The 25,954-nt window shown below is 46.5% G+C and overlaps 1 protein-coding gene across 12 annotated transcripts in view; it reads right to left on the bottom strand.

The window, feature by feature from the left end:
• PLXNA4 (plexin A4) overlaps nt 1–25,954 on the bottom strand; it is a 423,229-nt gene that overhangs the window by 114,920 nt on the left and 282,355 nt on the right. The window lies entirely within an intron of this gene.

Raw genomic sequence — 25,954 nt, 5'->3', positions numbered from 1 at the left:
ACATCTGTACTTCACTCAACGTGTGCTGCCAAGTCCACAGCTTCAAAGAGGATGCCTGCCTAGAAACCCACAGGGTTAATACAAAAGGACAGCTCCAACTGCATGCCAATTACCTTTTGCCATTAAGCTAATGTTATGGACTTGCACGGGGTGTCTTCAATGGATTTTGTTATTAGCAATGCTATTACCCCCCATTAAAATCAGCTATAAAGACTAAGTGCGGATGTTAAATTATTCACCCACTCCCAGACTTTGGAGCCTGAGTTGTGAGAACACACAGGGGCTGCTGGAGGGTTAGCTGCAAGATCACCCCTCGATGTCCTTGCTGCATGCACACACATGGGGATTTGCAGACAGGAATATAAGGCAAGACACGCAAAAACAAACCCAATATATGGCTGAGCCTGAATGTTATGAAGCTTGGGGTCTGGACTGAAACTTTACAGTTTGGCTTCTCTCTAGGGGCTGACACTAGATAAAATGAATACCCCAATTTAAAACTCAAATTGCTCCATCTTTCTGGTGCAGAGAAGTTCGGTGTTTCCAGTGGTAGGAATCATAAAGGGAGATCTCCGCTGTTCTCAGCAGGCTCTTGGTTTGCTTTGCAGGAGAGGGAGAGCAGCGTTGCAGCTCCCACTCTGCTCCCTAGGAGCCTTCATACCATTAAGTCCCCTTTAGTGCTGCCGCATGCTGGATCAGGAATTTTAAATGTGCAGTCTCCAGAGGGCTAGGAGGGTAGGCGATTAACTGCTCTCAGAACTGTGAGTCCCCTAGCACGGAACGAAAGGCCTGGCAAAATGCTGACCTGAGATTTTGGGAAGCACTTCCATAAAACAAATAGACACAGCGATCCCATCAAAGCTCTGTGGGGCGTGGGAACTCCTCCCCTGAGGATAGCTTGGAAGGAAACTCTTGTGGGCTCCGTATCAAAATGCAAGTGCCCAAATTCAGCAGTCCAGCCCCTTCCCGTTTATTTTCTCCCCATGCAGCATAGCAGAAACAGCTGGGCTTCCTCAAATTAAATGGGCAGGCTCTGTTCAAGCGTAATAGCTCAATAGGTTGCAGACACATCCAGCAACGGGAGGACAACACGTAGGTATAGGCAAAGCTTTGAGGAACCTGGTTTGTACTCCCAGCCCTACCACGGAGCTGCAATATGATAGCCACCATCTTACCTTGCTGTTTCCTGGTCACAGACATTTAAAACGTAACTCTTCAGACCAAAGACTCACTCTCTATTAGACTGCTGTGTCTTACAGCCCTGATATCTGTTGAAAGGTGTATTACCATACAAATGATGAAATGATGAAAAACTGCCCCAAACTAAGCCTGGTTTTAGTAAGAAGTTAAGGTTGCAGTGTCAGGCTCCCAGGAATTAGGTGCTGGCAGGCTGAGAGCAGTTTCTGCATTCTTAAATCTGCTCCCTGCACTGACACCCTGCGAGCCAGACTTTAATTACAGGATCACACATTATTATTTCTTTTTTCCGTGTATGACCTCAGCTCTGCCACTTTGTAACATTTGACTTTGGCTGTCTGACTTTTTCAATGCGATTTCTTAATTTAAAACAGAGGAGAAAAGAAAAAAAAAATCACCTGGTTGTGGCTGATGCCTGAATGTTACAACTGGAGGAGCTCTGCCGAGCAGAACCAAACCAAACCTGGCTCTGGGTTACTGGAGGGTTTCAAGCCCTTAAATCAGCATCATGAACCCTCTCCTTGAGCCAGCAGCATAACTGATCCCAGGTAACCGATCCCAGTTGCTGCACAGATCAATACTGAAGGCATAAAGCCTCCTGCCAGTGTGTCCTGCAGCTTTGACCATGCAGGGAGGAGTGATGGAGGCTCTTCTCCAGAGCCTTATGCCCACAGTTTCACCCCTCTCCCTTTCCTGAACCACCTTTTTATCCTGAGCTGGACCACATGGAGCATCCCAAGTGTTCACGTGCTATTCTGTCACTGGTGTCTGATCAGCATCTGCAATCGTGGATCTTCAGAGGCAAAGCTGGGTGGATCTTCAGGGGAGCAGAAAAAGGCATAGACCCGCCATAAAGAAATCTTCCTCCTGTCTTCTTCTGCACTGCCAGAAATATTGCATCCTCCCACAGGAATGGGGGAAAACAGCAGGGAAAATTGTTTCAGGGTGAGCAGAGGAAGGGTTGCTCTCTAACATCGGTTTCTCAAAGTCCCTGAATGGTGTTGGATGAAACACCGAAACCAGCAAGGCAAAGCACCCAGCTGCTGAAGGCAGCTGCCTAGAGGGGACGTTGCAGCCCAAAAAGAGAGCTGCACACTCCTCTGCTCTATCTCATGCCCTCTCTATTGCTGCTTATGCAGAAGAATACCTTTCACAGCCAATAATTGTTTCCCTTTAATAAAATATCAGTAACTCCAACATGCTGGGCCTGTCAATACGCTGAGATCACTTTCCTCTGCCATATAACCCAATTCGGTGCTATTCATGCTGTAATTAGCTGGTGTGTAACTCCCACCCAGTGGCATCGCATTACACTTAAGACACCTAAAAGAGCATATTTCTCTCCCAGACTTATTTGCATAAGATTATGGTATAGACGTGACACCTCTCTGTATATCTTAATAACACCTGCTATTTCATTATCAGCTGCATCTTTAACAATTGGCAGTGTCCTGCCGCTGTCTAACCCATTAGTACAAACACAAAGAAACCATTCCTACCACTGAACCATGAGGAATGATATTTCTTCCTCATCTCCCATTAAAGAATACCGCGAACACCAACCCTCTGTTCACCATCCACTAACCAATTATTTTAATAATGTTAAATTAATACTTTGCACTTCTGTAGCATCTCTCATTTGAGGATCTCAAAGGGCTTTGCCTGGAGCTAATTAATCTTCACAACACCTCTCTGAGGTTGAAACATTCCCATTCAGAGACAGGAAAGGGAAGCACATACACGTGTCAGAGAGCAGAGTAAATCCCAGGTCTCTTGAGGATGCCATGTAGGATCCAGTTTGGGACCCAGGTGATCATGGTTAAAGCCCAGCTCTGTAAGCTGGGACCTAAAACAACCTTCCAGAGTCACATTCTGCAAGCATTTGGTGCAGAAACATAAGGAGAAACATTCCACATCTTCAGTGAGATGCCAAAGGCTCTTCTGCCTTAGTAGGGCCTGGTTTGACCAAGCCCAAATTCATTCCAGCACCTCCAGGGTTTGTTCCTAAGTGCCCAATGTTAGCAGGGTTAATAATGTTAACAATGGGTTAATAATGTTAATAATGTTAGGTGCTCCATGTACGTAGCTAGACAAGACAAAAGAAGACCCAAGAAGGGTACTAGTCCATTTGCAAGCTCTTTATTTTCCCCATGTACAACATGGGAAACAGATTTTTCATCCTGGCCTTTCTACATTCTGGGCTGCACATTTACTTGCTCCATGCCCAGCGCAGTGTGGTCCTGACCCTTGCTGAACCCTCCCCATACAGTCCTACAGACCATCATCCTCATCCCATCAGTCTGCCCTCATGAGTTTCTCTCATACATCTCCTCCTTCCCACCTCGGGTCTGTGTCTTTGCCACCCAGACCTCACAGGATCTCAGCTAATGGTGATAAAGTGTTTGTGACAGAGCTTGGCTCAGGAGGCTGAAGGTGACTGAGATGGTAAGAAGAGCTCTTCTGACTTTGTAGGGGATGGGGACTGTGGGCAAACTGGGGAAAAGATGCTGATTTCAGAGCTAAGAGCAGGGGATTGGGACAAGTGTCTCCAAGAGAGATGCTCCTCTGTTCCTGATGCTTCTTTCCCATCTCTCCATCTGACCACTGACCGAAATGCCTAACTTTGCTTTGGGTGACTCCTATTTTTTTTAGCAGGGGGAAATGAGAGGAATGCTGCTGGTGTACTGTCCCCTCACCAGCAGGGCTCCTGGCAGAGCTGCAGATGCTCTTGGGACCTGATGCAGATCCCCTGCGCAGCTCTGCAACCTCCCATTTCTTACACCATGAGGGAGACACGTGTTACACCGACACTACAAGGTCTCCACACTTCCATCCAGCCATTCATTAGGGCCAAACTCCTCAGCCCCCTGAGTTGTGCCCTTTTTCCCCACACCCATACCTGCCAGCACCACTTGGGATGCCAAACTAAACGCATTTAAAAGGCACGATGGCCCTTATGCCTGGTCTTTCTATTGGTAATTATTTTCTGTGCCATACAAAACCCTTATAAAACCACACGTCGAGTCTCTTTCTGGACTCGTGGGATGCCCGGAGCTCAGCTGCTCCGTGGCGGTGCCGTGTTGCGTCCCGGGAGCTTGTTCTGCTAATTCATATCATCAGCCAGAGCTGGTGGGCACTGCTGGAGCCCAGCCTAATTGACACTCTGTGTGGACAAAATAGACAGAGACGGATAGTCCTGGGAGAAGAAAGCCAAGGAGGAAGCTTCCAGAAGGCTTTTGTTGTTGTTCTCTCTTTTTTTTTTTTTTTTTTTTTTTTGGAGTAGGGAGGTGGAAACAGCGCAGTCAGAAAAAAAAGCACCTACTCCTGATGGAGCCTGTCTTGTTTATACCCATAGCTGCTGAAACAGGAGACAGTTTTGATTCTGTTTTTCTTTTCTTTTCTAAGTTTTTCAGAAGTAGATTAAACGCCCAACTTTTCTAATATGAGACAAAGAAAAATGTTGTCAGTTTTCTGGCAATAGAAAAGGCCTGATATGCAATTTTGTCAATTAAAACAATTTTCTAGACAAAAGAGTGATGATTGGATCTGATCAGAAATTGCTACTCAGAACAGTTATTTTGGTTTTGTTGTTTTTTTTTTTTACAGATTGCTGTTAGCACACTGTAGAATTTTTTATTCAGAAAAAAAAAAAGGACTTACCGTTAAAAAAAACAAATTCCCACCAACGAAATCCAAACGAATTAATTCTCTTTTTAGAAACTTCACAACTCAGTGCACAGTGGCTGTATTTTGATTGCTCTTGCATTTCAAGACTCATAAAGAGAGCAGGGAGCAGAGAGGTGGGCTCCCAGGGAGGAATAGGGACACAAAGCTCCTTTCTTGATGCTGGGGGTGAGGCAGCACCATGTTCAATGACTTGGGTCTGCTCAGCAACCCAAAATGACACCCTGCCACCACCTCCAAATGGGTAATTGGCGGGCATCGCCGTTTTGCAAAAGGTTTTGACATTTCAGCTTTCCTTTCAGCTTCCAAATGGTGACATTTCCCTCAGGGGACAGACTCGCTCACCTTTTGACAGAATAATCACAGGCACCCTCTGCTCACACCTTCCCCCAGTACTGCTGGACTGACCCAGGCACCAGCGCCCACCCTGGCCATGCCAGCAAGGACAGACTTGGTCCAGGATGGGATGGTCTGTTGGGACACAGGACCATGTTGGCATCCCCACTGCATCCCCTCTTCATTTTCCCAGCCTAATCATTGCCTTTCGTCATGGTGTGGAGCATGTAACACAGAGATGTTGCCCCTGTCCCACTCCTCACCCCTTTCCAGTTCCGTGTTTTCAGACTGGACCCATTTGCCCATGATTTTCACATCTCTTCAGCTTATGACCTTAAATTCACCCTGTCTTTTGGACCTGCCTCCTCCTCTTCTCAGGCTTTCTGTCTCCTTGAATCTCATCACCAGGGTTGCCATATGCCTCCTAACCACATCGTGTTCAACCCTACAGAGAATAGGACATGAGGAAAAAGGCTTGGGTGAGGGGATGGATGGGGACATGGGGAGAGGGGAGGAAGGTGGGGACAAGGGGACCAGCAGCCACCTTGCACGCCCCATGCTCTCCATGAGGGTAGAGATGTGCACGACCAATGTGAACACCCTCATGGTCACAGCCACAGCATTCCCTCCCTTCACAACCCGAACCATCAGCTACTCCAAGTGGTGGGACATAATCCCAATTTGAAGACCCCTCTCCATCCCTGAGAAGCCGAGATGGTCCTAGCTGCCCCAGAGCAAGATGAAGCATGAGGAAGGTTTTTTTTCCATTTCTTCCAACACTTGTTATCATAGGATCAGAGTATGGTTTGGGTTGGAAAGGACCTTAAAATCATCTAATTCCAGATATCTTCCACCAGCCCCGGCTGCCCCCAGTCCCATCCAGCCTGGCCTTGGGCACTGCCAGGGATGGGGCAGCCACAGATCCTCTGGGCAGCCTGGGCCAGGGCGTCACCTCCCTCAGAGTGAGGATTTTCCTCCTTATATCTAATCAAAACCTCTTTTAGTTTAAAGCCATTCCTTCTCCAAGGGCAATCTGAGACTTCCCAGCCCAGCCTCACTGTTTCCCAAAACCTGCAGCCTTGCACACCAGCACTTTTAGTTCAATGTGTCAAAAATCCTGCAGAGCCTGGGAAGCAGCAAGGAGCCTTTCAGCATCGCCTTATCACCTCAGTTTTCCTCTGTCTGCACAAAACCAGGCAGTTTCTGGCAGATCACGATCCCCAGATCAGCATGGGGTGCTCAACTTGATGTCCTACCAGGTCCAAGACCCTGCCGTGCTGAAGTCCTTGCTCTGAAGCCAAGGGGATGTCCATGCAGAGACCCACCAGCTAGGTCTGCAAAGCCTTTTGCAAGGTGGTCAGCAGAGGGAGCTCGGTGGAAGCCAAGCGCAAAGGCTCGTAATGGCTTTTGCAGCCAGGGTTGGGGACAGGAGGCTGGGAACAGGACTGCAGGACGCAGAAATGAGTGGCTCCGGGCGGAGATGCACGCAGTCTGGATGCAGAGGTCAGAATCCAACTAATTAGTCTGGTCCCTATTTCAGGATGGGATGCAATGTGACAGCTTCAGTTTTACTAGGGGAAAAGTTTTTGGGGTTTCCCAACTGGAAAGAAGGATGAGACAGGAAGCAGAGTAATTAAAGAGAACAAGGGACATAATGAGAAGTGTGTTTTAGTAAAAGTCTGACCAACACGTACAGCTTAGTGTCTCCTGAGATCGCTTCATCACAAGGGGGAAGAACGGCTGGGGAAGGAGGGAGCAGCTGAAATTTGCCTTTCCCTCCACTGGAGCCAAAGCAATTTTGTGGCCGGAGTTGCGAAAAGGAAGGAGATTCAGTCCCACCAACATGTAAAGTTTAAGGTCAGTTTTAGCAATGTTTTGACATTTCCAGGTTCCCTTGGGGTCCTAAGAATAGGGGTGCCATAAATGTCGAGACGCAGGCATAATTGACCTTAAACTTTATGTGGTTGTGTGGTGAATAGTCATCCTTCCCTATCTATTCTTTCTGGCCTCCTGGTTGCCCTCCATCCCTGCTAGAAGAGAACTGAAATGTAGCTCTCCTTGGCACAAAAGAGTTAAATTTTATCGACTGCCTGGGATACTCCATTCAGGATTAAAAGGCAGGAGATGCTACAGGAAAAGAAGGAGAAAACAGAGCTGGAATCGTGGCAAGGATCATTCCTGGGAAACCTGTCCTGGCAGTGAGAGGAGGGATAGCTTTTCCAGCAACTTCATCTGCATCCAGGGTCCTGCTGAGCTCAGCATGGCTTGGGCATGGCTCGATTGGTAAGCATGGCAAGGTGGAAAGGGGGCTACTGCTCTGATTTCCTACACGAGGAGATGAGCCACAGGGGGAATACGTGATTCAGAAGACTGAGGAAGGAATTGGACCCTTGTTTTAGGCTCTGGCTCCAACCACCAACAGGCTCGCCTCTCCAAGATGCTTTCTGGACATTAAAGTTGGGTCTGGGTTAAGAAAGGGAAAAGGAGTGGATTGGGGAAGCCAAAGTGTTGTTGTTGTTTTACTGGTGGTATTTGAAGCCTCAGAAGGCTGTGGACTGTTGTAAAGAGACCTACAAAAGATAACCTCAAAAGGTAACCACCACCAGGAAACCAAAATCCACTCTTAGGGGCTCTACATTTCCCCTGGACATTTTTTTTTCAGAGACCACGAGCCACAAAAACGTTCTGACCGACAACCACAGCTCACTTCCATCCCTGCCCCTTTCGGTGCCTGGCTCAGAGCCCAGCAGGGACAAACCCTGAGGCGAAGGAGCACAAGTCCCCTCCGTCCTTGGGCAGCATTGGGCCGCCCTGCCAAAAGCCGGCTCCTTGCCGCGTGCCTCCTGCCTGCCACCACCGGCCCTGTCACTTCGCCAAACAGAGCGAGGCTGCTAATTGCTCTGCCTGCTAATCTATTCTAATGCATGGTAATAGAAGCTGAATTTCAGCCCTGATAACTCACCCGGCTTACGCTGTAGAACGGCAATCCCGCCGCCCTCCCGTTATCTCTGTCCCCAGGTGGGCTCCTCCCTCTATCCAAGCAATTGAATAAGCCCACCCTGGGTGCCCTGGGGGGCGTGGGTGCAAGGGATTTGCTCCTCCACCTCCCACCCTACAAAGCCACGCACTCAATAAACAGCATCCCTCCCCCTCGTGCTTTGGGGGATTTTATGCTCCTTCTCCCTGCCTTCTCCCCCCTCCCCAAATTTCCAGAGATGAAGACCTTCTTGGCCCCACTAATCATGCCTGGGGGGGTCCTGGGATGCACAACCTGCTCCCCATTCCCATTCTGGGAACAAAGGTCGCTGTTTCAGAGGTGGCCCAAGGACCACACGGGCTGGGGTGCAGCCACGGATGAGCGATTTGTGTGTACGTGTGTGTGTGTGTGTGTGCCCGCAGGAGAGATCCCCGACGAGCATTTTGATGGCTCATTCAAGCCTGAGATGAACGGGAGCATTTCACATGCAAATCCCTGGAAACTTGGAGCTTTTGTCCGACGAATAATTGGAAATTGTTGGCTGGCACCGGGGGAGGAGAGCGTGGAAAGGAGGGAGGGGGACTGCGGAAGGTGATGTGGACATAGACCCCTCAGCTGGTGCTGCTTAGCATTGCTGAAAAGCCTTGTCCATCCCCTCCCAACCATGTGGCAGCCATCACGTCCAGAAACACCTCAAAAATAATAATAATAATATATAAATAAATACCCAAAGCTCTGCAGCATCAGTCAAGGATGGAGCTGAACAACTTGGGGTTGGGGGCAGGACTCCAGGCAGGTGCCAGCCCCAGGCTGCAGGTGATAGTGGCATTTCAGCTCGGGCAACTTTAGGTGAATTTCATTGTCTTTGGGTGTCTTTAGCTTCCAGTAAAACCCCTGCTACTGCCCTGAGGAGTGCTGGCATTTCCCAATTCCCACCCAACGCTGCAAACTGCCTTGAAGTAGTGCCTAGCAGCAATTGGACTGGGGATGGACAGGTCGCTGGAAGAAAACTATTCCGTGCTGTAGGAACAGTCCGAGAAAATAAATAAAAAATAAAAAGTAAAACCAACATGCATGTTTGACATCTGGGAGCATGAGTACTACCTGCCTTCATCCACTGACCCTTTCCAGCATCCTGCAAGGGTCAAAGATGCCAGGAAAGGACCTCTCAGAAGCTGTAGGGTCTCTGCTCTGCCACCCCTGAAACCACAGCCCTCTGACTCCTTTGTTTCCGAACTAACCAGGCAGAACACGAGCCTGGAAGCTAAAGGCAGGAGGTGAAGCTCAGAGCACAAAATCACAAGCGGCAGCCAGGGCTGAAGCCAGAGGCACACGTGTGAGCTGACGCAGAGCGCTGAGGTGGTCTACACGAAAGAAATCACAGGGATCTGCCAGCAACCGTCTTTTGCCATCTGCCGATAAAAGAGTGGGCTTCAAATGAAGACGGAAAAACCCCTGAAGATTCGGCTGAAGGCTACCTGAGTAATACCAGCTCTCCTCCTGCCTCTGAGGAGGCAGTGAAATAACTTTCCCAGCCCTGAATTCACTTACAGTCGTTTTAAAGAAAATTAAAAAAAAAAAAAAAAAAGAAGAAAGTGAGAAAGGGAACAAGTTTGCTAGATAAGGCAAGTAATTAATGAACAAAATTACTTTTCCCAGAGAGCATCCTATCATGGTGCTTCCTATTCATGTTAATAATATTTGTGAGTGTCTTCCCAAGAACCTGGGTAGATAACACCTACGCTCTCCCTCGCTCCTACAAGCTCTCCTCAGCAAGGGCTGATGCAAAATAATTTTTTCAAAGGGGCTCAGGCTCTTTGTTCATGGCCTGATTCGGATTCCTTGGAAGCTTTTCCCTGAATTCTTGGTGGGAGCATTTCTCATCTCCCAGGTAGCTCCAGAGAAATGTATTCCATCTTTTCCCTGTCATCATGGCTTAAGAGCCAAGTATCTGCTGGTGAAGATGATGAGAGGTGCCCAAGCCTCAAGAATTGTAAAATCTGGAGTGTTTTGCCCAATTCACACAGAGATCAGGGCTAATCCAAGTCAGCGGGCCTGAGGCTTCCCTGTGAACCACTGCCAAGACCACTGCGAGACCCAGGAGCCCTGAGAGAAGGGTAGGAGGAGCTGGTGCTTCTTCAGCCTCACCACTTTAAGGATAAATAGGGCAGGAAAAGTGCAAAGAAAGAGCGCAGCATCTGTGCTCAAGGAGGATTGCAGGGAGGTTTGGGGAGCCGTGGGAAGTGCACTGTAAGGGGTCCCCCACTTACGCAGCACTGAATCGCTGCCAGGCTCAGCCAGCATGTCATTTAATTGCTCTTTCACTGCTAGCATCTGCTGTCCTGACTTGGGAAAATGTAGTGAGAAGGAAGGAAATATTTCCACACGATGGACTGGCTGGGCTTGAGCACTGATTACCAAAAAAAAACCTCACCTCTAGAAACCCCACAACCCAAAAAAGTCCTACCCGGAAAGCTGCAGGGGACAAGGGACCACACAGAGCTTCTCAAACCAGGCTCTGTCTCCCCACCGCTCCCTTCGACCTTCATCACCATCTTCTCCTTCACGTCACTCCTCAGCTTCTTCCCTCCTCCTCCTCCTCCTGCCCATGTGCATCCATCCATCTGCCACGTCCCCCGGCAGCAGAGCCAGCAGACAGTGACGTGAGCTGGAGCTCCGCTATTTGCTGCTGGCAGAGACAGTTCCTTCCTCTGGGCACATTATTTTTTTTCCCTGTGCTCTGCAGCAGTACAACCCACAGACTGAGAAACCACGGGGCAGCATGGACAGAATTACACCGAGTCCTTGTTCCCATACACAGCTCCAAAAGGAGGTCTCCGGCTGCGCTGTAGCTCGGGTTGGGAGGGACAGGACCTCTGCGTGGACAGTTTGGCTTCACTAAGGAAAAAAAATAACAGACCAAGCACCTCGTAGCCTGGGTTTGGCTTTCTCAGCGTGATGGGAAGTCCCTGGAAAGGGATTTGCTGTCTGGAGGATTCAGACACCTGTGCAGAGCAGCACCCAGATTGTGTCTCAAACTCCCTGCCCGTCTCTAGAGCATCCATCTTTTTGGAGCAATGAATGAAGAAGCACGAAGTGGATATAAAGCTAAGTTAACCATCTCACAAGCCACAAAATAAATGGAAAATATATTTATACGATTGTTTTCAGATCCTCACGTTACTGATAACCAGGGTTTCGGTCAAAGGCAGAACTTCACAGATACCTAAAACCCCATTTCCCCCCAATGCAGACCCAAATAACACTGAAATCCTGACTCAGAGTATGCCATATCCTGACTTTCACAGCTCAGCTCCTTCATGCTGTGCACTAGGAAAGAGAACTGGGAGAGCAGAGAAATAAGAGGAAAAAGTGGGAATGTTTCTCATCTCAGTCTCACTGCCCAGGCCTGCTCCAGCCAAAAAGTCAGAGATCAGGTTCAGTTCCCTTCCACCTAAGCCTCCTTTTCCTGCTAAAGGCCATATCAAGTAAGTGTCCACCAAAAGCTAACCCCAAAGAATTATGAGGACCAGGACTTCAGGCTGCTCTAGGAATGACCAGCTAAAGCTCCAGCTGCAAGGAAAAGGCTGTCGGCACGTGATGTATGAATTTCCCCTCTGCCATGTGTGGCTGGAAGGGATGGGTTAAACGCTGAAAAATTGCTGTGGTGGTGTGAATGACCTCCAGCAGGCCGGGCTGTCAGAAGCATGGCAATAGAGCCATTTATTATACATTCCAGGTGTTCATCTCTCACATATATTTTCCTAGTTTCCTTCCCTTTAAAGTCACGTAGGTTCTGGAGGAAAACTCAGGGGCTGTTGGGTGCACAGGGTGGCTGGGCTGTGCTGGCAGATGTGTGGGGAATCACCTGGGGAAGGTATCACTGGCTGTGACAGCGCCCAGAAGTTCTCCAACAAGGGATGTGGAGTCGTGGTAGTGTGGATTCAGTGTGGGAAAAGGTCATGGATGCCGAAAAAAAGTGGGAATTCAAACACAGGTTTGTGGAGTTGGTTCTCATGCATGATCCACCCATACAGGATGCATCTCCCAACACAATAATTTGTGGTGGACAAGAGTTCAGGCATGACCACAAGGAGCAAGAGGCTTGCTGGACTTGGTGTCCTTCAGGATCAACCCCAAAAGATCCAAACAGGATGCTGCTGGGTTCAAACAACCCATCTTTTAGGTTGGTTGCAGAATTCAGGTTTTTGGTTGCAGCTGGAAGATAGAGGATCCTCTGGCACTGGGCACTGAGGGAAAGAGCAGGAAGCAGAAACAGATCCCGTGGTGTGTTTGTGCTCTCAGGTGGGTTGTAAATCAGTAATAGGATTCTTTGAGGAAGCCTGATTGGACCTAGAGCCAGACTTACTCTTTGCATGTGGGGAGATAGTGGAATAGGTCAATGATTTTTGCTTACATTGTGAAGGTAAAGGGCACATTTGGCAATAGGCTGAAGCATATCAAGCCCCATTGCTTAAAAGATCCTGCACAACTCGCTGAGGGAAGGCAGAAGTGGGGACATCAGCTGGTGGGAGAGGCTGCAGCATCCTCATCCTCAGTCATCCCTGCCCCACTGAGCCGTCCCTGTAGCCATGAAGCATTGCGTGAATCCCGTGCAGCGCATGGGGTGAAGGTGTTATTATTCAAGCCACTGGTTCCAATGAGATTATCCAGTCTAATGGAGCAGCTTGCATGGACCTCCTCTAAGCCAGCCTGAATTTTCACTGACAGAGAATCCCCAGTCAAGTGGAAAATTAGAAGGAGAAGGGAAGAGGGGGCTGTGGAGGGGAGAAGGGAGGGGATGATTAAGTTCTCTAGAAATTAATTCATATCTAGAGAAATGGAAATAATAACTCCCCAAGCCGATGGACAATCCCCAGCAAACACATTTCAATTTGGAAGCCAGCTTTGCTGCTGTTGCATCGCTTGCTTTTCTGGCTCACACTGCATCACTGATTTAATTTTCCACCCAGGGTGTTGACTTTGTCCTCGGATTGTGGCTCCTGCTGTCTCCTTGCCAAGGCTTCAGCAGTTCACAGCCCCCCTTTCTACCCCTGGCTGCCTGACCCCCGGTACTTGGCCATGGGCAGGCTGGAAGTGGGGCTAGGGATGGAGTAAAGCACGGGGAAAGAGAAAAGAGGAAAGGATTTTCTTTTTTTTTTTTTTTTAAATTAAAAAAAAAATTAATTAATTTTTAAAAATTTTTTAAAAATTTAATTTTTAATTAAAAAAAAAAAAGGGGAATGGAAGGAAGGATCTCACTTTTAAGTCTTATTTATTTATTTATTTATTTTCCCCCAGGGAAGTGATTCCAGCACTCAACTGCTTTAGGAGCTCTTGAGCAATGAACACATGGATGCTTGGTGGAGTTCAGAGACAGCAGCAGTCTGTTCCATCCTGACACCCAAATGTGCATGTCTCTAAGTCTGTGTTTGAATTATTGTGACCTTACACATTGTCCAAGTGCGGGACAGGACTTGGCCAAGGCCTCTAGACTATCAAAGCTGCAACAGTTTGTTGGGTGCAACAAACATCTGGAGGTTCAAGGTGGAGTCAGCAGGGCTCACCTCCAGGACCTCGTTTTATAGCAGTGCTGCATATGGCAGCTTTTTCCACAATTGTGTGAAATATTACACTACAGGACTATGGTGTCCTATGTCCTGACTCTCAACAAACCACGTCCTCAGATGCCAAAAGCCAGAGCTGCTGCCCACCTGCTGCATGGACCTGTGAAACGGCAAAATAGCCACGTTGAGCTTTTGGGCTCATGGGTTCAACTGAAAACCAGTTACTGAACACAGAAAGTGGGGCATGAATGCTGAATTTCAGCAAGGGATGACTGATCTCCAGCAGCAAGGGGTTCCTGAGCACAGAGCTCTGCTCAGCAGTTCGGCAAGGGTATGCACACAAAACCGCCCCAAAATGGCACTGAAATGGGGCTGGAGAGAGTTAACATTGTTTACCTGATTCCCCAGTGCAGCTCGGTAAAATGTTACTGCTTCCCAGAGGCCCGAAATATAATTTTGCCTTAAAGGTTAATAGTATTCTACTCACCAAGGAGAGAAACGAGGGCTTGAAAAGCTCTTTCATTAGGATCCCTGCCCGCTGCACTTCAAATGGTACCCAGGGCTCTGACCACCAAGGGGAGCTGGCCTCTCCCAGCCAAAGCCTGCTCTCCCTCTCTCCCGCCTGCACAGCCAGCATCAGCAGCTCTGTCTGCAAGAAAGCTCTCTTTCCAGGGATGCAGAGGTGTCTAGCTCTGAATTTAAATTAAAGGCGATGCTCATGACCTTGGGCAAGAGTGAGACTCTTGTACCTGAAATGCAAGCGATGCTTGCCTGTGTTTCAGGATGGCATGGCAGGGATTTATTATACTTACTAACAATAAATGCACCGAAACAGGGCAAAAAAAGGAAAAAAAAAAAAAAAAAGATGAATCTGTGTGTTAGGGGGGAAAGCTGAGAGTCCTCAGCAACCAGGGTATGCCTAGGAAGACCAGCCCTGAGAGAGTCCACCCCACATTGAATTAAAGCCCCCATCCAAGCATCCTCTCTGTAGGATTTAGCAGCTGGGAATACGGTGCCTGCAGCTGCCAGGTGGCTGGTGACTGGGAAGCTGCTTACCCGAGGAAGCTGAGACCTGTGTGTGCTTTAAGCCTCTCCCATAAGAAAAGGATGCTGGAAAGAGAGGTTGCTCCTACTTGGGGTGGAAATATTCCAGGCACGATGATCCACTTGCTTTCTGCAGCCATAAAGGCTTTTGGCTCACTTCTGGACTGCTTGATCAGGGAGTGTCTCATCGTGCAGACACTGCTGAGGTCCTCCTGGGGGGGTGGGAGGCATCTCGCAGTGTCCTCCTATTTGTGCAGCATGTTTCAGGGGGGGTTGTTCTGGTCCCTGGCTGAATCAAAGCGTGCTGTGCATGGGTTTGCTCGCATCCCGTCCACCCAGGCTGCCTCTGCAAGGAGCTGGGCTGAAACCTGGGTGCTGAGGGCTGATGGGCTCTCAGTGTGTCTCTGTGCAGAGTTCCTTCCCAGCGTGGTCGGGCAGGCTGATCTGAGAGGATCCAAGCTTGTGTTTAATTGCCAGTGTGTGTGAGTCTGCGAGTCTGCAGCACATCAGGACTCAGAGACTGAGACTGAGACTCCTGCTCCTGGTCCCTGCTGCACGCTTCTTCCCAAAGCCCTGGCCTAGGCTTAGCATCAGTCATGAAGCAGGCTGGCTGCTGCCCTTTCTCCAGCTGTTAGCAGTGACCATAAAGGAAGAATAGTCACCAGGACAAACACAAAACCCAGGGATCTTCTCCAATATGTGTCTTCTAGTCTGACACGGGATGCAACGCCAGCACGGTGTCCTGAGCCTCCCAGCAGATCCACCACCTCCCCCAGTGGCTCAGGAGAGGATGTGAGCCACAAAAGGCAGCAGAAAGCTAATCCCTTCGCTATATAAACCAGCCAATAATATGCAGGACATTTCCTATTAACCACCACACATCCAGACAATTACTCTGATTGATTCCAATCAGGTTTTACACCGCGCTTTATCCATCAGCACAAAGCTTCACTGCCTGTTAATATCATGGGGCAAACCATTCTTAATGGAGGCTGCCAAACAGCACAGTGTCAGCATTAGCAGTCACAAGAATTGATGAAGTAAGTGCAGCGTTGGGATGGCTGGGCTTTTGCAGGCTCTGTATGGAAAGTGCAATAAAAAATCTATTACAGCACCCGTACAGCAGCAAGCTCACTGGTAATTCTTCTGTATAAATTTCTAATTCGATGGAAAGAAATGAAGAGATTTGTGTTTTCTACAACTAGGACTATTACCTGTGAATGACAGTAATGTGATGGATGGATAGATAGGTAGATAGATGGTCAGACAGACAGACAGACAATCTGGATAACTCCCTGCCTGCCTTTTAGCTGGGACCAGGAGCTTTTCTCCCCTCTCAATTCAAGCAGAAAGGCTTCCAGCTTTGTGGTTGCTCTTTTTTTGACATGTTTGTAGTCAGCACAGTGATCAAAAAAATGAATCTGTCAAAGAAATACAAAGGTCTCCATGAAATTTAGAGATTAACCAACTACTACTGATTCCACGGGGGAAGGAAAGCTATTTTTGCCCCTGCTACAAAAGACATTTGTCCCTTCCCCCTGCCTTGATGCAGCAGAAAATAAGGGTTTGTGAGGAGGAAGATGTGAGCCAGAAGAGGAGGAAGCAGCCAGCAAGAGGCTATTCCCCCAGGTACACCAGGGGCACATAAAGGAAAGAGAGATCAGTGTGGAGGAGCAATCCTCTACAGAACTTTTGTTTGCACTCTGAAGGGTGAGAGCAACCAGGACCCTCCCGAGGAAGACAGCCAAGCCATGCCTTCAACCACTGCTGAAGACACTAGAGCCCCCCACCCAGCAAACACAGACACTATTTTTTCTCCTGAAACCACCAATTTAATGATACAATTAGCCCAACCCAAAAGTTTTGGCTGTACAGGCCAGTTCTACCACCATGGACACTTCTGAATTATTCAGCCCCTGAATCTGGAATTGGGACATATCTCCAAAATCACTCCCTCTGCTCTGTGTATGGTTTTCAAGTATCTTCTACATTTTGTTTTGTTTTGTTTTTATTTTTCCCTACTCTTCACTTACATGCCTTATCGATGTTTTTTAGCCTCTCCTATTAAGGAGAGAACTCCACAAGCACATGAATCCCCGTGTCAGGGATTTCCCTGATGGCAGTTTCAGGTGACAGGTTTTTGCCAGTTTACCTCCAGTAAGCCACACTGCTCAATGTCCCCTCATAACCTGCTAATTGATTTACCTGCAGTAATTTAGGCACTTTGGTCGTAATGACGACATGTTCCTACAGGCATAGCCTACTACTAAGCAGGACTTTATTTGGACTCGTGGCCAAATGGCTGGCTGCTGGGGGGTTGTTCTTGCTCATCCCATGGTTGAAGGGGATCCAGTACAGGTTAAAGCCTTGGTAGCACTAGGATATCTTGTACAGGTAAAGTCTTGGTAAGACATCTTGTATTTTGAGTTCACCAGACCTACACTTTACCAGTACTGGAAACTAGACCTTGAACTCAGGCAGCTGTTTGTGATCCCCTTTACAAACCATCTTCCCCCAACACCAACTCCCTGATTACACCAGCCTTCCAAACAGACCACTTCTTTTTGTCTTTCCTAGCAGGAAAAAAAATAAATAAAACCTTTCCAAAGTGCTATCAATGGCACACAAAGAAAATACCTTTGATGAACAAAGTGCTGGGTAATTTTATCAGATGTCAAAGAGATGGAGGAATGGCAAACAGCCCAGAGCACCAATTGGAAAACCTGGTTCAGCTTATTAATTAAACACCTGGCATTGGCTGCCTTTTGCAGCAATGTCCATAATATGGATTCCAAATAATTAGAGGAAGGTCATGGGCAGGTACAGACCTTCTGCCTTCACTGAAGCAGCCGGCTTGGGCACACCGGGTGGGGAATGCTGACTCCAGATGTATGTGGAGGTCTTGTTTCTAGTCAATGATTCGATATCTAATTAAAGTGTGCACAGCACCCATGTAGTGATTTGTTGGTGTTGCTCTAAAGATTCATCAGCTGGACCAGTGCTTTGTGAGAGATCAAATCTGTATTCCCACCCGACAATCTCCTACTGGCTGGTCTGCAAACAGCCCCTGAAATACAAATGTTTCTCTCCTGTTTCTGTAATAACCTCGAGCCATTCCTTCCTTTTCATGGATACGCTGATGTTTAAAGGAAAGAATTAGCAATTTCTGCCCATTGCAAAGGAGGAAATGGATGAACTCAGAATATCAGCCAGATACAGGGATCCCTAGATCCTCACCTATGCACAACACAACATGCTCTGCAAAATTCAGAGTAGAAATCAGCAAATCAGGTGAAGGAGAGAGCTGGTGTGAACTGACATGCCTACAGATTCACATGGAGGCAGGGTAGAGACAGAGACCTTTAAAGATATTAAAAAACTACTCTTTTGGAGCAATAATAATGGTACACCTTGAGAAACACAGCTAGGGAGATTTGCTTCTCATGTAGGATGAAAATCTGCTACCACTTACACTACCGCTGATTGTTGACTTCTGAGCAAAATATTTCTTGGTTTGATCTTTTGGCAGAAAATTGTTATGAGCAAACACTTGCCACTGCAGTTTTTTAACAGAAGAAATTCTTTTATCCATCTTTAACACTGATAACACTGATTCAGAAGGCCTCGGGATCAAGTCAAAACCCACAAAACACATTACTGTAGATGTTTCACCAGCAAGGGTGAACTTCTGCCAAAGAAGGAAGAGAAAAACACACAAATTTCACTTCCAAGAATGTGATTAGAGGGCACAAAGAGAGGGAAAGCTGCGAAAGTAGAGACAACCACAAATACTCCTGGAAATCTTCTGAAGACTTGGCTATTTCCATTAGTGTCCAAGAACTCTTTAGGGGTTTTAGTTTGAAGGTATCTGCCTTTGGGAGATAATGACTTGACCTCTCAGGGTCTGGATGGTTCTGTGCACAAGATAAAATTTTGCCAGCTCATAGACAATGGCACCTGTCCACAAGACAAAATAAGTATTAATATAATTAATGACAACTTGCCAGTGAACTACAAGAATAATTGCCTCCAGAAAACACAGGGTCTGTAGGGTGCTGGGTGATGCAGGCAGTCAGTGCCTATTTCTATTCTCCTGTTTGGTTTTTTATTTTCCTTCCAGTTTCCTCCATCCCTTCAGACACAGCTCAGTCTCCATTTGTGCTGATTTTATAGATTTCTTTCCTTATTCTCACACTCAAATCACTAACGACTATCACATGCAAAGAAAGAGGATCCTCAGTGCCGCGAAGTCAGTCTCTGGAGGTAGCTGTGAAAGAGGAGCCAGCAGCAGCAAGTCAGACACCTCTTTGCCACAACAGACTCCTATTGGTAAAATAACTCTTCCCCCATTCCCAGGCTGTCCAGGATGGATGCCCAACAATCCAGTCACTCTATCCATCCCAACGGACAAGGCTCTCACATGACAAGCTGAGATGCAGCAACAGCAAAATTCAGATATTTCTCAAATCTAGGAGGAAATAAGTCTCAGATCCAGAAGGATCCATTCAGTAATTCCCCGAAGACCGCTTGTAGCTCAGGGATTTCTTATCCCTCCTATCTCTCACGACCTTGTCACGGTGACTGGCAGGTTGGATATCAGACCAGCTTGTGGCCGTGACACTGACACACCTCGCACTGGCATCGTTTAGATGAGTGGATAAAGCTGCCATTCAAAATCTGTCCTTCAAGCATCACCCATCACCCATCCAGAAGAAATCAATAAATCCAGCACACGTCCCCCCAGTATGCTTAGAGGGAGTATAACTTTTGAGTCATCGTTCTTCAGCGTAGACAACTTGGGATCTGCAGAAGAAAAAACACTTGCCCAAAAGTTGCATCATGCCTCAGTGGCAGTTTTAAACAGAAACCAGGAATCCTGATGGCTGGTCCCCGGGGAAAAGACCATTTTATAATACACTCACCATGACAACACGGATATAAACTTCATCAGCTGTAATCAAAAGCAAGAAAACAAAGGATGAGACAGAAGGAGGCAGAAAAGAAAAAAAAAAAATCTGACTTGAGATGAGCACAGCACACATTTTAATGGGTATTTGGACTCCCCGCTGTTGCTGCTGAAAGGCTTCAGCGAAGATATCTTGGCTCCCCCTTCCTGCAGTTCCTGAGCTAATGAAACAACTTCAGCCTGGTGCTGGATGGCTGTCCGACAAAAGCTGAGGCTGGGGAGAGGGAGCTGGAGCTTCTGAGCAGGACCGCGGGTGGCTGGATGGAAGAACGAGGCTGATTGCTAAACATCGTCTCATTCCAACGCTACACAAGAACCAAAGCCAACCCCAAGGCATGCCGTGTGCTGGGCATTGTGGGGAGCAGGTCAGTGACTGCAGCTCCGCACAGGGCTTCCAGGAGCATCCTGGATGGGTGGGCATGGCAGAGATGCTCATCACGCTCACCCTACACCAACTGTGCTGTGATTACCGAGTGTCAGGCTGATAAAGCCACGGGTCGGGGGGGATCTTTATTTGAGAGCTGTGCAAACTCATGATGAGAGGCCTTTGAAAATGCAGGGACGTAGGAAAAAAAACTCAGTAAAAACTAAAAGCTCAGCCCAAATATCCATTTAGCCACTCACTCTGACCCTGTAGCCAATATTTAGGTGGGAAAATCAGAAGACACAGATTACAGAGTGAAACTCTTCCTGCTCAAAACTACCAGCTTCCAGCCAGCAAGGAGATGGGGACTGCCTGACCCAGAGCCTGCAATGATGTAATTACATCGAACAGCCCTCAACAGATCCTTCTTTCATTAATTTGTCTAATTGCTTTCCAGACTGTTGTATTTTCTGGCCCCTGTAACGTGCCTCATAATGTGCCACAGCTGAGTGATACAGTATATGAAAATGTCCTTTCTTCTGTTTGTTTTAATATTCTGCCTGATAATCTCATATAAAGTTCCCTCAATCTCGTGTTATGAGAAATGGTGAGTAATCATCCCCTATTCACTTTCTTCATTACGCTCATGATTGTCTGGATGTATTATAGTCCCCTCAGTCATCTCTTTTTTTAAGATGAAAATTGCCAAGTCACACAGTCTCTCCTTGTCTAAAGATCATTAGAAACCCGCTTTTCTGCTTCCCACACTTCCCACTGCCATTTTTATCCATTTTAACATGACACGATCAAAAGTGCCCGGTGTACGCAGCATGGGAGAGCACCACAGATGCCCTGTGATGATGATCTCTGCTTTGTTCTCCAAACATTCTTGTGTATTCCTTCTATAACATGCAAAAACTTCCTTTTGAAAAGGATGAAAAGTCCTGTGTCACCAGTTACCTTTTCTGCTTCACTCTTCACCCATTTTTTTTCTCATTTATGAGCACCAAACCCAGCCAGAAGAGATTCCTGTGAGATCCCCTCAGTATTCTCTCCCGCCATCATGAACCCTTATTTCTGATCTTTATTTCCCATTTTTGATTAATTTCCCATCTTTGAACTGGTTACTAATCTATCAGAAGACTCCTCTTCGTGTCCCATGACAGCATAGTTTAAATTCCTTGCTATGGGAAAAGCATTCATTCCTCTGTGTTAACGATATTATCCATGTCACATGAACTTTGATTTATTAAAAGAGCAATAATAAGCTTGTGACACCCACCCCCCTCCTTCAGCAAGTCAAATGTTTTGCTTTATTTTTCCCACTCTAATTTTAATCATGGTTCAACAAAATTGACAGGTAAAAGGTCAGATTGTTAGATTCTCCTGCTTGGACCCCCCCATGAGTCCAGCTTAAAAAACAACAACGACACATTTTCTGCCTTCCATTCCTCTAGTATCAAAGCCAGCATAAGCAATGAGATGTAAACGAGATTTAATAACGTGGCAATTTCATACCAGAGTTTCTCAAGGATCTTTCTGTGAATATGACTTCTATGCTCTAAAACCATTTTTTACTGCACCTATAGTGGCAGACACTTCAGACACCTCGAGCCCTTTAAAGAAAGCAAACTTCCAAGGGAACCTTGTTAAATTTTAGTCATTCATTTTTACAAGGTTAGAAATGTGTTTCCCTAAGACGTTGCCTTATGATTGTTTTGCAATTCATGTGATAGTTAGCAACATATATTTTTCCTTTGAATATAACTTACAGTTTTGAATAATGCCTCTTCATCTTGATGTTTAAACAGGCCCTTTTTTTTTTTCATTTTCTTTTACGGTCTTTCAGTCCTTTTTTCACAGATCATATAACTTCACAATAAGCCTCTTATATGATGTCTTTATGCAGTCTCTGGGATACCATGAGGTACTTTATCCTTGTGGCTGCCCCTTTTAATGAGCTTCCTCATTTTTACGCTGTCCATTTTGAAGCTGAACTTCACTGTAATTTTTATTTGCTTATTTATTGGTTTTGTTTCTATGGAACAATGAACCTGAATGCATTGTGGTCACTCTTACGGAGTGCTGCATTGATCGCCGTTCCCTGAAGACAGGTGTAACTCCAGACTTGTTTCTCTTTTGGAAGGTTTACCACCAAAAGGGTTTGAGAACTAAGTGTTGTGACATTTGCTTAGGACAAGTGAGGACACTTGAAATCCCTCATTACTGCATTTTCTGCCCTCCCAACCTTTTGGGTTTTTCTCAGCGTGTCACAATCACTTTTGCCATCTTCAAGTGGTCAATAAAGGAGTCCTAACACTGTTCCCGTCCCGAGGGATCCCTTGTCACTTGTGCACAGATTGACCCTATTTTCTTCCTTTGATTTTACATTTTCTTTAGCATAAAAGCCCTTTCTTCAACATTTTGACCTCCCCTATTGTTCCCGGATCATTTATGCACAGATGAGCTTCCTTCTATCACAGTTTTGTGATATGTATCCTACTAGTATTTTCATTTGCGCAGACTGCTAGGATGTGCACAGGAGCAAGCATATTTTTGATTTTGTCTGTTTGACTATTTCCACATGCCCTGATTAAAAGAGGTATTTATTAGGACTGTTTTTTTGTTGTCTTCTACTTTAATTTTGCCAAGTTCCAATCCAACCACTTGCCAAGGATAAGGGCATATTATGACTTCACCTTTAGACAATGAGCTTCAACTTTTCAAAACCTCTTTCTAACCTCATTTTTATTTAACTGGCAACAACCAGGTTCCTTCCCGTGTCAGATCCTGCTCTTCCAAAGGTTTCCTTATTCCTCATAATTTTTTCCTACTTCATTTTCTTAACCATGCGTTGGGACTTTGCATCTGTGCCTAGTTTTGCATTTGAGAAAATATTCCTATAGAAGCCCTGGTTTTTAGCCTGTTATCTGATAGTTTGTGCCTTTCCTCCAGGATTTCCCCCTTACTGTCTCATTGCAATGGGAAGCCATGCCTATGTCTCATTAGAATATTAAACAATACCAGGAAGCATTCTCTGATCCCAGGGCCAAATTGCATGGTCTGATCACATTCCTGCTTTTAAACTCTATTAACTTCCAAAACACCTAATGGAAGCCCTCCCTGACCCATTTAATTCCCAACATATATCCAGGAATTGTTGGAAGGAGCAATAGTTGCCCCAAGCCAAACTATACTCAAGTAAGTTTGTAGTGTAGGAAAGTTGTGTTCCAGTGCCTAATAACATTCCCTAGAGTTGTTCCATTTGCTACTGCAGATATATATTTGATGGAGCAGGACCCCAGGACTGCTCCCATTGACTCTATCTGGATGTCCCGTGAGAGCTGTCATGTCTCTACCTTGCCAGCAAATTTCTGGTCTTATTGGCCTCAAAAGCACATCTATATGTTTACCTGCTAATCAAATCCGCTACCATTCAGCTTGTTTCTCCCTTTCTCCTGTGGTCTCTGTTCCTGAAAACATATCCTTGGTGTGAGAGGCCACATGGGCATCACTCTGGGGGAGATCTTATTTATATGGTGCTCCATCCCTCCTCCACCTGATGCTCACATGTTACAAAACATTCCTTTATCTTAAATTTGCCAATTTGCCACAAGGGAGCATCTCTGCTTCTAACCTGAAAGAGGGACTGTTCTATCTAGTTGCTATATGTTTCATCAGTGAACTTCCCTGTCACCTCAAGTCCTTTCAGTCTGACCAGTTTGATCTGAAAAATAAAAACAAAACATCTTCTTGAGGATCATGCTCTGCCAACACCACTTGCACCTACACAGCCTCTGCTCACGGGGCACAAGCTGATGTTCTGTGCCATGACCCAAAGCCCCACTCTGTTCCTGGACGCCTCCTAAAGAGACGTGGCAAACCAAAAGAGCATTATATTGTGATGTTAGCTGGAAAATCTGAACTCCAGAGGTAGTAGACACAGGACCTCTGGAAGATTTGATCAAAGGAAAAAAAAAAATAAAATAAGGCCACCGCCACCAGCCACTAGTATATGGGTAAGCAAATGGAACCTTATATCTACTTTAGGGTGAGCTAAGTCTTGCTTAAGACCCCGGTGTCCTGATGGGCAGTAGGATCTCCTTGAGCTGTAGGGAGGTCTCAGCACCCTGCTCATATGGAGAAGCACACAGACCTGGCAAGCCACAGCCAGATTTCTAAGTAGAGCTGAAGAAAGACTCAAGCTTTTCCCCAGAGAAAGCCCAGGGGTGGAAAGGACCACCTTGATTCACACACTGCTTCTGCAGGCAGCCTTTCCACATCAGCTTATACAGAAATGCTATCGAGCTTTATCATAAAGCTAGCTATATTTTTAGCACTCGCTAATCCTAGTGGAAGATTACTTCAGATATTCATTCTCCTCCCAGCCAGAAACCTCCTTCTGACTTATACACTAAATGCCCAATTTATCCCCATTCACTGCCGGGTCAACGCAACCCACAACTTAAACCTCTCTTTTCACAGGCACTTATTCCCAAGCAGCATCCCAACCTCTGCCCACCTTTGTTTTCTACACTCAGGGAGAATCATTTCAGCCTCTCCTCATGCAAGGAGCTCTGCTAGCCCTGCTGAGAGTCTGCCCCTGCCTCTATTTCTTTTTTCCTCAGTGCACAATGCAGCAGAGCTGCTGTGTCCCAGCCTGGTGCCTTAATCCAAAGAAATGCCGTGCCATTAATACTGGAAAATGTAAATCAAAGCAATGGGAGAAGACACCTGGTCCACATCCCCATTCCACAGGGATGTCTGTCCCCATGTCTGGAGTCCCCCCAGCGTTATGCCAGTGTAATCTTGATCAGATTTTCTGGTCTGTTTGTGTCCAAAGTGTTGAGAAAAGTGATCTAACCTTCACGCCGAGTAACCCAAGGGGGTAGCTGCAGGAGTGACAGGCAGGCCAGCAAATTACCATCCGCTTTCTGATACATGTTTCATCTACAAATAGCTCTGACATGACAGAGGTAAGTTGTTATTTCACATATTTAAAGATGTGGTACAACACGGCTTGGCTTTAATTTTGGGCATCAGCAAGCTATTGATTTTCTGATTCTTTATATCATGTTAATGATGTCACGATCATATCAGCACAAGTGTACTCCCATAAAGGTCCAGAGAGTAATGTGTTTAATAGATACTGTAAGCATTGATTGATTTTGCTATACTTCATTCTATATGTGTTTTCTTTCTGTGTATTTTACTTTTTTTAGGGGTAAATGCCCTAAACACTCAGGCAGGATGAAAAGTAAAAGCATTTACTTCTGCTCTTAGTTTTTAATTTGGGAATGGGGGCAGTGGGGAAGGCTGTCCTTTCCAACTCACCCCAATCAATAGGAGATTAAGTATAGTACTCAGTAGCTGGGCTGATGTGTTCCTGAGCAGCTCAAGAGGCATCTGAATGATATTTTGTCAATTGACCAGATGAACTTATGCCATGGGTCTGCTCTCCTTCCTTTTTCACCAACCCCTGCAGATTCTCCATCAGTGAAAGCTGGGAGGGTCAGTTTTTGCTCCTTCAAAGCACAGAGGGGAACAGAGAGCAGAGACTCGTTGTTGCCCTAAAAAATATCAGTACGAATTGTCCCTACTGTGCAGAAAATCACGTTCATACCAAGGTATACCAAGCCCCTACAAAGAGAGGCTGCAGAATTCAGACTGACACCTGAAAAGAAATTTTATGAGTTAAGACGGAAAAATCCTTCTACTGTCTGGGTTACTCATACTCTCAAAACTACTTGCAGGCTTGTTTTCAGGATGGAGGTTTGCTGAAAACGAGGAGGGGATCAGGCTGATTCACTCTGCTCCAC

Source organism: Anser anser (genome assembly GCF_964211835.1).
Source record: "Anser anser genome assembly, chromosome: 1".
Classification (NCBI taxonomy): domain Eukaryota; kingdom Metazoa; phylum Chordata; class Aves; order Anseriformes; family Anatidae; genus Anser; species Anser anser.
This window is presented reverse-complemented; position numbering and strand designations above follow the sequence as displayed.